Source organism: Mesoplodon mirus (assembly GCF_964341445.2).
Source record: "Mesoplodon mirus genome assembly, chromosome: 7".
Classification (NCBI taxonomy): Eukaryota; Metazoa; Chordata; class Mammalia; order Artiodactyla; family Ziphiidae; genus Mesoplodon; species Mesoplodon mirus.
The window spans coordinates 92,695,240-92,707,643 of record NC_138983.1 but is presented as its reverse complement, the minus strand read 5'-3'; the positions used below and the strand labels follow the sequence as shown (position 1 = coordinate 92,707,643).

General features: G+C 38.2%; 1 protein-coding gene and 1 long non-coding RNA gene across 3 annotated transcripts in view; one reads left to right on the top strand and one right to left on the bottom strand.

The window, feature by feature from the left end:
• The window catches only part of LOC309807674 (uncharacterized protein), a 239,551-nt gene that overhangs the window by 78,510 nt on the left and 148,637 nt on the right, over positions 1 to 12,404 (top strand). The window lies entirely within an intron of this gene.
• Positions 6,399 to 12,404, bottom strand: part of LOC309807714 — a 91,849-nt gene continuing 85,843 nt past the window's right edge. For both annotated transcript variants that reach the window (XR_014294655.1, XR_014294656.1), the window contains exons 4-5: positions 7,633 to 7,716; positions 6,399 to 6,463 (exon numbers count right to left, since the gene is read on the bottom strand). This is a non-coding gene — a long non-coding RNA (uncharacterized lncRNA). The remainder of the gene's footprint in view (positions 6,464 to 7,632; positions 7,717 to 12,404) is intronic.

Sequence of the window (12,404 nt, the reverse complement as noted above, 5' to 3'; positions counted from 1 at the left end):
TACTCTAACAATGAGACGGGAAAAACCTATGAAACCCACACCCAAGGATCTGGTTCAACCAGTCTTTCTCCTCCTTCTATGCTACTTTGAACTTTATGCAACTGTAGTGGATAGGTTTACACGATAGGGCCGGACATTCCAATTCAGGCTCCAGGAAGTGTCAGAGCCAAGTGGATGGAAGTCTGGGGGGAATAGAGTATGGGCTCTGAGTTCAGAAACAGGAGAAATCTTGCCCCTGGATCTCTTGGTAGGGAATATACAACATCTGCTCTTAAGAGTTCCTTCTCTCTCTGATGAAGGTTGGGATTGAGGTATGCCCTATGAACCCCTTTTAGCTTAGCCATAATAAAATGTACAGCATCACCCTCCCCCACCTCTGTTTTTCCTACACTTTAGAGCAGCAGCAAGGATGGCATTTCCAGCTCTGTGTGTGTAGGTGGGGGGAGTATCAGGGAGGCTGCTGAGGGCTGTGTTGAGTCCAGTCCCATATAAATGAATGGCTGCGTTCATGGGTCACCTACCTTCCACTCTATGTTAACCCCAGAGAAGGAGTTTTGGATGAATGGGATAGGGGTGTGACTGTGGGTAGTAACTATCTGATGGTCAAACACTGTGAATTTAGGGTGGGATGTAGGTGTAGAAAAATCATTGGATCCAAGGAAGGAGGCAAAGTGGTACCAGATTCCCATAAATTGCAGTTCTGAAAGAACAGCCCCCTGACATACAACCACCATCTAAAGGCCTAAAGGGGAGGAAAAGTTAAGGGTCCAGTAGCTCACCATGGCCCCACGCCAGGGTCTCTACTCTATTCCAACTCTAAGATCACAGACCTAGAGAAACCACCTTTAGGTCAAAACAGAAGGTCAAACTTATAGAAGTAAAGCAAATCAGGGAAGGTGAATCTCTTAATACTATATTTAATAAGCTTACACATCATCACCTCTTGACTTTTAGAAAGGATAACTTAACAATAGGTGTAAAAGCCAGGACTAGGGAACTTGGGATGTGACTCCTAGTCTGGTGACCTTCACATAAACACATGGCCCAAGGACTGCTCCAGGGGAGAGGTGGGGACTGGCTTGTGATTGTGTAGTAAGCCTTGCCTGTCTCCCAGTCCTTGATCACCCCAGAGCCTGGCAGGTGAAGAAGCAATCAGACAGGATTCGTGGTGGTGTGGAGGTGACCTGTGCAAAGTGGATGGGGCAGGGTGCAATCCAGGAGTGTTCCACTGATCTGCTTCTGGCACAGCTTTTCTTGTCTCCTGACCCCTGTCCATATGGAAAAGCAGGGAGATGAGGAAGAATTTCTCTAGAGTGATTTGGTATTTTCTGCCATGTGCAGGGCGCATGGTGGACACAGCTCCAGGTGGTGTCTTTCTCATTGTGGAGATTTCGGTTCCAGCTGATGCCCCTGATCCAGATGACAACAGAAATGGACCCCATCCCCCATACCTGTCAGGCCCCTCAACACGTGGAAATGCTGTGACCTGGGGTGGAGGGGGCAGAGTGAGCACAGGACTGCTCACGCCCCTGGTTTCTCCCTGGAGCCAGGCCCTACCTCTGGGCCCCGATTCCCAAGGCAGCCTCCAGAATGGGCAGAGCAGTGAGAGTGAAGCCAGGACTTGTGGGAGGGGTCGGTACCCAGAGGAGAGAGTTGACATGGCTGGGACCTGAGCCTGGCTGCTGCTGGGTCCTCTCAGGGGCACCCAGAAGTGAGTTCTGGGAATATGGGGAAGCTGGACTTGGACCCCCCTGGCTCCTGCTGGGAGAGTGCCACAGACAGGTGATGCTGATGGAACAGCAAGAAAACAGAAAGAAGCAAGTCCCTTTGCCCTTCTCTTGTTGCTCCGTCTTCCATAAGGTACAGTAAGACAAGAAATTGAGAGACCAAAAGAAAAAAAGAAATGGAGAGACCCAGAGACAATACACAAAGACTTCACGGACACACCTCTCGAGAGACTTCTCACGCAAACACCTTTCTCAGAGATCACATACTGAGACCTCACACAGGGACCTCATGTTGCGTCACAGACCCTCAGACAGAAACCTAGCACAGATTTAACAGATTTCCCAGAGATACCTTCCAAAGGGACCTCATACAGAGACTTCACACAGAGATCTCACCCAGAGACAACACACAGAGACCTCACAGAGACCTCACATCTATTCTTCAGTATCCATTGACAAGTCTTTCTTAGTGAATATGAAACCACTTAGCAAACTGGCAGCATGATAAATATATTATCAGTTGTGCCCCTCTGAGATCCACCAGACACTCACTGTCAGCATTACTCTAAATGGGGAAATGTTGGAGAAGTTTTGTTCTTTTGGAATGTCACTGCCTCTGAACAAAAGAATTATACATTCCAAATGTAGATTTTCAAATTTCATTCTTAGGTGTTCATTAGCTTGAAGATCACATATTACATTATTTTATTTTTATTTATTTTAGAAGAATGAAGAAAATAATGTTTATTTCTTAGAAATGCATGTAGTACTCTATTTTTTTATTTTAAAAGATTTTTATTGGAGTATAGTTGAGTTACAAATTTGTGTTAGTTTCAGGTGTACAGCAAAGGGAGCCAGTTATACATGTACATATGTCCACTTTTTTAAAAGATTCTTTTCCCACAGAGGCCATTACAGAGTATTGAGTAGAGTTCCCCGTGCTATACAGTAGGTTATTATTACCTATTTTGTAATATAGTAGTGTGTATATGTCAATCCCAATCTCCCAATTTATCCTTCCCCCCTTATCATCTCCTGGTAACCATAAGTTTTCATTTGTACTCTTTTTTTAGGAGAATCACAAATTTTAAGCACAGCTAAAACACTGTCAGTCTCCAGTGAGAGAAAATATTTGTCCAGTTTAGTTATCATCCAGTCAAATGGTATCTGGCACATTTTTTACTTTATTGAGGACAGAACTTAAACTTGCGATGGCTTACTTGTTTCCTTTGGAAACATAAGAAAAACCTGCAACAAAGGTACTCTAGGAATGAAATAAACCAAGAAAGAAGCATCCGGACTCACATTCACTTCCCAGAGGGCTGTGTAACTAGCACGTTATTTTGCACATAATAGCTTGCATCAGGTTTGTGGGGTTTGCTTTAGTTTTTAACAGGCCAATAATCATGTGAGGATTTTTCACAAGTCAAATTTCTGGTTTTAAATTTTACATTCTGGCAAAATTATGCTTCTGAATATTATTTTATTTCTTAAAATGTGGTAATGCCCTAAAATGATATTACACAATCATAACGTTCAGCTAACATACTTAAAAAGATGGGCTAGGGCCTCCCTGGTGGCGCAGTGGTTGAGAGTCCGCCTGCCGATGCAGGGGATACGGGTTCGTGCCCCGGTCTGGGAGGATCCCATATGCCGCGGAGCGGCTGGGCCCGTGAGCCATGGCCGCTGGGCCTGCGCATCCGGAGCCTGTGCTCCGCAACGGGGGAGGCCACAACAGTGAGAGGCCCGCATACCGCAAAAAAAAAAAAAAAAAAAAAAAAAAAAAAAAAAAAAAAAAAAGATGGGCTATTAAGGATTCATTCTTCAATAATTCTATGAAATGCACATTTTCTAAGACATGCAGTTAGGATCCATTTTATATTCATTATAGGGTTAACACATTGCTTTAAAAATTTTTGAAAGATTATAAAATATATGACTTAGCCTATGCTTGACATTATACATGTTACCTCATAAAATTACTGAGGGAAGGATATCTTAATATCTGAATTGAAGGTAGTGTACATTTAATCTACATTTGGCTTATAACCATGAATAATGAAAGGCTTTCATTTATTATATAGCTCACACTTTCCAAAGGGTACACTTCTAAAAGACTACTGATTTCTCATTGCTAATAAGCAACCTATTGTCCTTGCCTTGGTAAAATCTATTTTAATGACAGCTGGTTCTCTCCCAGATTATCCATTGGTATTACAGCGTCACGGTCTTTTAAGAGGAGCAGGGCTGACACGAGGACTCTTTGGGCTTATTTCTACAAGAAATTTAGTTTTTCTATTCTCCTAATTAAAAAATGTATAATTATTAATTTTTCACTTTCTTATGTCGTTGAATCAGAAAACAATGGACTATGGTCATGTATGTCATCTAATACTCTATCAGATCACTTTTTTTTAAATAGTGCAGCTTACTCAGGTAAGTTTACTGATCAGAACAAAATGGAATCAATTAGGAAAAAGTTCATACAGGAAAATATCCTTTTCAAAGTTGACTATTTTAACACAGTTAAATAAGCGATTATTTTTTAATCCTTTGAGTTAAAATTGTTCAGGGTGGCCAAGAAAGTCTGGAAACATGAAAAATGTCCATAAAAGCACTTTATTACTATAATACATTGAATGTGTTGCTCCTCATTATTAATTCACAGTTCATTAAGCTGGGCAAAATTACAACGAACAATGTGCATTAAAGCAAAATTCCCATCAATCATTTTCCATCTGTCATACATTCTGTCAGATGATTTGTGTGTCTAATTTTCATGGAAAAACTTGTACCTTTACTCCAGAATAAGAAATCAAGGGGGATCAATCTATTAAAAAGATATTAATATTCCCAGACTCTGTGGCCTTCAGTATTTTTTTTAAGAAGATTCACCTAGTGCAAATCTTATAAATATTTTTACCATTTAATATGCCCAGACAAAATGGATACAAAAATTAGATAAAAGAGAAAACAACAAAAACAGATCCCCTTTGTTTTCAAAACATTTGATGTTTACATCAAAATATTTTGTTGAAAATGAAGTGATTTTTAATCTATAGTTAAAAGACACTATAATGATATTTAGAACATATTACAGATCCGGATTTTTACAAATAGATTTTTATTTAAAACAGGTCTCACACTGATATCAATAAACCAGGCACTCTAGAACAAAATGTGGAGAGATGGCAATTATGAGATGACTTCTTAATACTCCAAGGGAAAAAGATTTTTTCCAAAGTAGTCCATCTACAATATTAACCCTTAAGATCTACTCCCCTTGATAGGTTTCAATATTATTTTCTCTTTTATACACATTTACTTTATAATTAACTCCTACAGGAGGACATTTCTGGAAATGTTCCCAGATATCTACAGCCACACTTTCAGTCATGATCACACCATGGAAAAAGTAGGGAACATCCAGATCCTGATGATCCAGGGGTTTCATAATTACCCCTTTGAGGTCAGTCAGAATCATAATCATTCCCAGAACAGGGTCGGTCTTTACATTTGTGCCCCGAGACATGCAGATTGTAACACTACCCACCCAAAGGCAAGTTGTCTTCCTTACTCAGGTTTGCAGGGGCACCACTCACTGTGGTAGCTAGAAGAGTCCGTTGCCCCCAGCCCGGACCTGCATTCTGTACTCTCCACACACACATCGTACCACAGATATACCAGTGGTGCTGATGAAACTTCCAGAAAGCTATAAAATAATGCATGCCAGGCACGGTAGATGAGGATTCAGAAAATGCTAACATCTTCTCTAGGAAATAAAGGTGACATACCTATGTGGCTTTAAGCATTTTTGTGCATTAGCTGGCCTCCTGGATCTGGGAAAAAGCATCTGATTTTAAAGTTTCTCAGCCTCATTCTCTGCAGTGAAATCTGAAGCTCTTCCTTCCTTCTCTGAGTCCAGAAGCTGGAACTGATACAGTCTGCTCTCTGTGATTTGTCTCTACCATTTGTTTCCAGTGACCACTTCAACTCAGATATCTCTCAATTCAGGGATCACTCCTAAACTTCAGGACGAAGGTCACTGCCCTTTTCATTCCCACCACAATTTTATGCTAGTAACCCTTTACCGTGTCAATAAATTTATTTTGTAGAATGTGCCCCCTGGACTCCACCTGCTAAATCTGTTTTGTGGGCAAATCATTTGTTACTTAGCTAAACAAATTTTATAAAATCATATTTCATAAAATTGTATTTTATAAAATGTTACTTTCTTATTTTATAAAATTGGTAAATCCAGGGATTTAGGCTTAATTATTATTTTTAAAAATGTTGGTACTCATTTTGCCAATTTTTCTCTTTTTACATATATCAGAAAATATGTTAAGAACTCAACTGTGAAGATACCACTATTTTTATTTTTTGTCACTTTTTGTACACAGGAAACAAGAAAGTTTGTTCCTTGGAAAACATCAGTCCTAAGAACGTACTAAGTTAAAGCTTAGCATGTTAGATCTGCGAGTAGCCTTGTCTTTTTTTTTTTTTTTTTTTTCCGGTACGCAGGCCTCTCACTGTTGTGGCCTCTCCCGTTGCAGAGCACAGGCTCCGGACACGCAGGCTCAGCGGTCATGGCTCATGGCTCCAGCCGCTCCGCGGCATGTGGGATCTTCCCGGACCAGGGCACGAACCCGTGTCCCCTGCAACGGCAGGCGGACTCTCAACCACTGCGTCACCAGGGACGCCCAACCTTGTCTTTTTTTTAATGATGCTTTTTTCTGAATTGGTTAAAAAAAAAAAAAAAAGAAAAAAGCCTTAAGGCTTAGGAACAGAAGCAAACTGAGAATTAAAATCCAAATCATTCAAATGAAGTTTGTCAGAACAGTTTGTGTGTGGAGAGGACAGCTTCTAGGCACTTCAGAGAAACCAGCAGGACAGAATTGAGAATAGCCAGCACCTTACAGGGCTTCTCACAGAAATGCTTTAATGCAAAGAGGTGACTGGATTTCACAGGGAGACCAGGGAGAGGATGCAGAGATAATTAAATCACATTCAAGCACCTGTTTACCTGGGAGGTAAGTTCCTTCATATTGTGGTCAGATGCTGTTTAGGGGGACACTGGTGCAGGGGAGGTGTTGGGAGGATGAACTCTTTTCTGAGTGATTTTGCAAGTGTGAAAATTCATCCAACAGAGATGCTAGAAAAATTTGCTCCTAGTAGCGAGCGTCCAACATGATATTTTGGGACAAAAATGTGTATTTGGAAGAATTTTTCACAAAAGAGCAGTGATGGGAGGAAAAGATTCATATGGGCCTGCCTAGTAATATTCTTCCTTCACAATTTTCTTGTGGGTTCCTGAGGCCTGTTGTGACTGCTTGGAGACCTGGTCCCCAAGCAATGGCCCTCTTTGTCATACTCAGGGTAACCCAGGAAGTTGCTTGTCTGAAGCAGAAAAGGTTCTCCCTTCCACTCATGTCCTCTTGCTGATCAGATGAACACATGGCATCATCTACAGCTGAGAGGTGTTTGTTAACTACCTTTGTTTCATAGGACACAACTCATATATACTCTACAGTAATGTTTATCACTGTCTTTTATAATCTCAAGGTAAGAAGTAATCAGTGTTAAAATCATTCTACTGGAATAACAAAGCACATGATTTTTTTTTTCCCTAATAGTGATTGTATTTGTTTGCTAGGGCTGCCATAATAAAAGACCACACTGGCTACTAGGTGGCTTAAACAACAAAATATATTTTCTCATAGTTCTAGAGGCTAGAAGTCCAAGATCAAAGTATCAAGTTTAGTTTCTTTGAGGTCTCTCTCCTTTGATGGCTACCTTCTCGCTGTGTCCTCCCATGGTTGCCCCTCAGTCTGTGTTCTAATATTCCCCCCTTATAAAGATACAAGTCATATTGGATTAGAGTCCATCCATATGATCATTTTACCTTAATTTTCTCTTCCAAAGCAGTATTTCCAAGTAGAAGTTAAGCTTACTGTACAAGCAATCAGGTATTTAATAAGAGGCATTGCTATGGAGACAAAAAAACAATGGTTAATAATTGAGGCAAATTTCATATCAGTTTTTGAGTTCTGAGGGTAGACAGTTGAGAAGATCTCTAAATGTCAGGGTTAAAGCATCTTTTGTAGTTTGAATGTCCATCAGATGTTCAGGTAAACTTTCTGAGTGGTCCATATAGCAACAGAAACGAAGAAGACTGTCTAAACATGAGCTGCTGTGGAGATTTCTCTGAAGTTTATATTAAGATATCTACCTTCAGTATGCAGGACTTCAGAAAAAAAGGCAGTTTTAGTTTCAATTATTCCAAGTCAAAAGGGTGGGAGAAAATTTGGAAACATTAGTTTGGAGAGTTGTAGTCAGGTAGTGGAGGAAACTAGAAAAATTCAGGATACAGCCCAGTTTTCAGGTAATTAACAAAACTTCAAGGAAAATTAATAGCACTAGAATCTAATATCCACAATATGTATTTTGGTTTCTATCGAAAGATAATTTTTCTCTCTAAAATCACCCTCATTTCTATCAAAGATAGCCAAATTAAGACAAATTTGTTTGCAAAATAAGTCTAGATTCAATAAACTTGGTCTTATTTATATAAGTATAGCAAGGATTGTGACTGACCATATAGGCTTATTTTTTATTTTTATTTTTTGCTTTTATTAAGAGAATTTATTGCCTCTCTCTCCTCCCAATAGCTCAGACATGAAGAAGCAACATCAGAGGAAGACAGACAGACAAATGGCTCTTTGAGTTTGTCCTGCTTGGCACTGGTGAAGGAAGAGGCAGCTTTCTCAAAGTTTTTATCTGCTTAATTGGATGTAGTAGAGAAAGGGAACAAGGAAAGTCAGAGGGTAAGTGAACAGGCTCTGCACCTACCAAGGATGTGTTATCCTCCTAATCGTCCCAGTAGGAATATTCCATTCATGTTCTTTGATCTGATCCTTGCATTGGAAGACACTTCTTTTTTTAATCTCTTTTTTTTAAATTTAATTTTAATTTTATATTGAAGTATAGTTGATTTACAATGTTGAATTAGTTTCAGGTGTACAGCAAAATGATTCAGTTATATATATACACATATCCATTCTTTTTCAGATTCTTTTGCCATATAGGTTATTACAGAATATTGAGTAGAGTTCCCTTTGCTATACAGTAGGGTCTTGTTGATTATCTATTTTATATATAGTAGTGTGTATATGTGAATCCAAACTCCTAATTTATCCCTCCCCATACCTTTTCCCTTTAGTAACCATAAGTTTGTTTTTTAAGTCTGTGAGTCTGTTTCTCTTTTGTAATTAAGTTCATTTGTATCATTTTTTCAGATTCCACAGATAAGTGATATCATATGATATTTGTCTTTCTCTGAATGACTTCACTTAGTATGATAATCTCTATGTCAATTCATGTTACTGCAAATGGCATTATTTCATTCATTTTTATGGCTGAGTAATATTCCATTGTATATATGTACCACATCTTCTTTATCCATTCATCTGTCAATGGACATTTAAATTGCTTTCATATCCTGGTTATTGTGAATAGTGCTGCACTGAAAACTGGGGTGCATGTATCTTTTGGAAGTATAATTTTCTCCAGATACATGCCTAAGAGTAGGATTGCTGGATCATATGGTAGTTCTATTTTTAGTTTTTTAAGGAATCCCATAATATTCTCCATAGTGGTTGAACCAATTTACATTCCCACCAACAGTGTAGGAGGACTCCTTTTCTCCACACCCTCTCCAACATTTTTGTAGTCTACAGTTTGTAGACGTTTTGATGATGGTTACTCTGACTGGTGTGAGGTGATACCTCATTGTAGTTTTGATTTGCATTTCTCTAATAATTAGCGATGTTGAGCAGATTTTCATGTGCTTTTTGCCCATCAGTATGTCTTCTTTGGAGAAATGTCTGTTTAGATCTTCTGTCCATTTTTTGATTGGGTTGTTTGCTTTTTTGATATTGAGCTGCATGAGCTATTTGTATACTTTGGAGATTATTCCATTGTCAGTCTCATCATTTGCAAATATTTTCTCCCATTCTGTAGGTTGTCTTTTTGTTTTGATTATGGTTTCCTTTGCTGTGCAAAAGCTTTTAAGTTTTATTAGGTCCCATTTGTTTATTTTAGTTTTTGTTTTCTTTCCTCTAGGAGGTGGATCCAAAAAGATACTGCTGCTGTGAAAGAGTGTTCTGCCTGGATTTTCCTCTAAGAGTTTTATAATATCCAGTCTTACATTTAGGTCTTTAATGCATTTTGAGTTTATTTTTGTCTGTGGTGTTAGAAAATTGTTCTAATTTCATTTTTTTACATGTAGCTGTCCAGTTTTCCCAGTACCACTTATTGAAGAGACTGTCTTTTCTCCATTGTATAGTCCTGCCTCCTTTGTCATAGATTAATTGACCATAGTTGTGTGGGTTTATTTCTGGGCTTTCTATTCTGTTCCATTGATCTATATTTCTGTTTTTGTGCAAGTACCATACTGATTACTGTAGCTTTGTAATATAGTCTGAAGACAGTGAGCCTGATTCCTCCAACTCCATTTTTGCTTTCATAGTATGCTTTGGCTATTTGGGGGTTTGTGTTTCTGTACGAATTTTAAAATTTTCTGTTCCAGTTCTGTGAAAAATGCCATTGGTGGGGGCTTCCCTGGCGGTCCGGTGGTTGGGACTTCACCTTCCAATGAGGAGGATGCAGGTTCGATCCCTGGTCAGGGAGTTGGGATCCCACATGCAATGCAAGCAAAAAAAAAAAAAAAACAAAATAACAAAAAAAAAAACATAAAACAGAAGCAATATTGTAACAAATTCAATAAAGACTTTAAAAATGGTCCACATGAAAAAAATCTTAAAATAAAAATTCCACTGGTAATTTAATAGGGATTGCATTGAATCTGTAGATTGCCTTAAGTAGTATAGTCATTTTGACAGTATTGATTCTTCCAATCCAAGCACATGGTATATCTCTCCATCTGTTTGTGTCACTTTCGATTTCTTTCATCAGCATCTTAGAGTTTTCAGAGTATAGGTCTTTTGTCTCCTTAGATAGATTTATTCATAGGTATTTTTTCTTTTTGATGTGATGGTAAATGGGATTCCTTCCATAATTTCTCTTTCTGATCTTTTGTTTTTAGTGTATAGGAATGAAGGAGATTTCTGTGTATTAATTTTGTATTCTGTGACTTTACTGAATTCATTGATGTGGTGTATCACACTGATTGATATGAGCCTGTGAGCCATGGCCGCTGAGCCTGCGCGTCTGGAGCCTGTGGTCCGCAACGGGAGAGGCCACAACAGTGAGAGGCCCGCGTACCATGAAAAAAAAATCATAAAATGGGGCTTTCCTGGTGGCACAGTGTTTAAGAATCTGCCTGCCAGTGCAGGGGACATGGGTTCAAGCCCTGGTCCAGGAAGATCCCACATGCTGCAGAGCAACTAAGCCCACACGCCACAACTACTGAGCCTGCGTTCTAGAGCCATTGAGCCACAACTACTAAAGCCCACGAGCCACAACTACTGAAGCCCATGCACCTAGAGCCCATGCTCTACAACAAGAGAAGCCACTGCAATGAGAAGCCCATGCACCACAACAAAGAGTAGCTGCCATTCGCTGCAACTAGAGAAAGCCCACACACAGCAACAAAGACCCAATGCAGCCAAAAATAAATAAAATAAATAAATTTATTTTTAAAATCATAAAATATTATAACCATCTTCTTCAGTTTACTTAGTCCCATGTAATTAATTCTTGTTTTGTTTGATCTTTTGTTAGAAGTTTTATGAAACCATCAATTTCTCCATTAGGGTTTTGTAAATTCTTACTCAGTTCAGTGTAATGATTTGAAATTCATCAGAAACTTGTGTTCTAGAATACTTGTTAGATCCTTTTCCATGAATTTTTCTGAACATGAAACACATTTTCAGGAAGCTTTTGTAAAAGCATCTGAGTAAAACCATTGTCTAAGTAATAAAAGACAAATATCCATTACTAAAAATTTGATTCATTCTAATGGAACTGACAAGAAAATTTATCTCTGTGACACAAAACATTTAAGATAATAACTAGAATTATGACTGATAACATTATACTAGGACATATCCAATTTTAGGAATTTCATATACTTTCGAGAACATTTATATTAATAACATTCACCCTTATGATATAACCTAGGGTTTATGATCATTTATTTAGCAATGCTTCCCATGTAAGTAACATACCAAATAAGCCTAATGAGTTTCATAGCTCTCTTGTCTAATAAGATAAAACAAATCTTTTAAGGTGTTCCAAGGGGCCTCTGGAAAACCTGAATGTTATTTCCAGGTCAATAAGACTTCATTTAGAATTTGACTTGGGGGAAAATCTACTTTTTCAAAAATAAAAATGTTTTAAAACACTTTGTCAAATATGATCATATGTCACTGTGAATTAATATTTAGTTATCAATTTAATCAAAGTGACAAAGATTCACATGTAAATACAGATAGTTAAATAGTGTAAAAAGACTTAGCTCTTTTAATATTGAAAGCACTGTTTTTCTTCAAAATTATCAAAGACTCACAAAGACAAAATGTACAATATTTGTTTTGCCAGACAGATTACATTAAATGTAAAAAAAAGTCTTTGTTTACAATTTCTCATTAAGAGCAGACCAATAATTAAGAAAATTTTGCAAAAAGAGAGAAAAAACAAATTTTAATTTTCTAC